The sequence below is a fragment of the Arachis hypogaea genome, chromosome 20 (assembly GCF_003086295.3).
Source record: "Arachis hypogaea cultivar Tifrunner chromosome 20, arahy.Tifrunner.gnm2.J5K5, whole genome shotgun sequence".
NCBI lineage: Eukaryota > Viridiplantae > Streptophyta > Magnoliopsida > Fabales > Fabaceae > Arachis > Arachis hypogaea.
The window spans coordinates 13,540,271-13,542,222 of record NC_092055.1 but is presented as its reverse complement, the minus strand read 5'-3'; the positions used below and the strand labels follow the sequence as shown (position 1 = coordinate 13,542,222).

Sequence of the window (1,952 nt, the reverse complement as noted above, 5' to 3'; positions counted from 1 at the left end):
ATTTTATTATTTAAAAATTTTGAATTTAGTTTTTATTGTTAGTTGGTTTATTCTATTAACTTTTAATGGGACAGATTAAATAAAACCTGACAAATTGAAATGTTAATGTAACTACATTACATTAGTATTTAACATGCTATCTGAGTACTTGACAGAATAAATTGACGGTAGCATTAAAATCAAAACTTTTTAAATTTTGCTACACCAAAATATAAAATTTTGTACAGAGACTAAAACAAAAGACTAAATATTTTCTAGTGGCGAAAAACTTTTTCAAGCCAAAGTTTAATTTAATTTAATTTTTGTCATCTTACGTTATGCTTTATTTTGCCAAAAACTATTTTTATAATGGTATAATGGTTGGTGTAATACATGTTATGGGACATATGGGTGAATAACATATGTGGTGACTGGATTTCGCCAGAAGCAAAAAGTAGATTTTACAGGGACGAAAAGGAGAGGGCCAAGCACATCACACATACCATTAGTAAGGCAAGGTGAGCATTTAATTATTCTATTTAATTTTATAATTTTATCAAAATTTTAATTAAATTTTTATATTATTTTAATTTTATATTTAGGTTTTTTTTGGGTTAAAAATATTAAAATCAATAAAATATTTTTTAAAAAATATGTGGTTAAATATTTAATTAGATTTTTAATTATAAATATTTTTAATTTATAAAAAAATATTTAATTAATTCTAATATTTTTTACATTAAAAAAATCTAATTATAAAATAAAAATAATATAAAAATTTAATTAAAAAATATAAAAATTTAATTAAAAATTTAATAAAACTATAGAGACTAATAAAATAATTAAACTAACAATAAATGAAATTTTATTGGAATGGAGTTAGTTTATTCAAAAATTTTACTCGAAGCGAATTATAGAACAATATTGAAGGGAAGAAAAGTAAAAGTGGAGGCTGAAAGAAGAAGGGAAGGTTTTTTTCTTCGAAGCCTTTGTTTTTGTATTAAATTTTAAATGAAAAAGTCTAAAGAAACAACATTTTTATTAAATAATATAAACAACAGCAACTAATAATTATTAATTTTAATTTTTTTAAATTAAAATTTGAATAATCAACCGTAAACACATTTTGAATAATAAAAATTAGCAAAATATCTATCTTATAATTAGGTTTTTCTCTTTTCTGTCAACAACCACAAACTTTTTCCTCTACATTCGTACCATGCCTCACTTCTACTTTTCACAATTTCCACTGGACTCTCGTAAAACACCACACGTGTTCCGGCTCCTTCCTGCGTCCGCAACCGTCGCGCGCATCCGTGCTTCGTCGCACCTCCCAAACCGTCACACGCAGCCCAGCCAACCTCATGGATGTTTCTTTTTATTGTACACAAATGTTTAATTTTTATTGTATATGGATATTTCTTTCAAGTTTGAATTTTTTTTTATTGTACATGGATTTCTTTTTATTGCAGCGCTAAGGTTTGGTATTGCCGACGACGTTGACGACGTGACAGGAGAGGGAGAGTGGAGTGGCTGAAGTGAAAATAGGATAATGAAAAAAGAGAAAGATATAATTGAGAATAAGGATAGATAACATGTTTTTTTTTAATATTTAATAGACCTATGATATTACCTGTTGTTTAGTTGTTCACATCTCTCATTGTTTATCTAACAGAACCAATTTTAAATATAACCGAGTAACTGTATTTAGTATTTTTAATATTTTTTCTAATAAAAAATAATATTTTTATGTTTGAGTCAAATTATTTGAGATTTCTTTCATATAACTTTTTCTCGCTTCTATTAAAAATGTTTGTATCCATGAATGCTATCAAATAGTAAAACTCTGGCCTTTTTATTTTTTATTTTTTTATAAACATGATTTTTAATTAGTATAAATATTTCTTAATTTTGCCACAAGACTTTGCATTTTATTGTTTGATATCTTTCTGATACTATTGGATAACGTTAAT

At 25.1% G+C, this 1,952-nt stretch overlaps 1 long non-coding RNA gene across 1 annotated transcript; it reads left to right on the top strand.

The window, feature by feature from the left end:
* Positions 1–1,167: 1,167 nt before the first annotated feature.
* LOC140182570 (uncharacterized) lies at positions 1,168–1,742 on the top strand. The gene is made up of 2 exons (XR_011878450.1): positions 1,168–1,362; positions 1,452–1,742. It is a non-coding gene; the product is annotated as an uncharacterized lncRNA (long non-coding RNA).
* Positions 1,743–1,952: the final 210 nt, after the last annotated feature.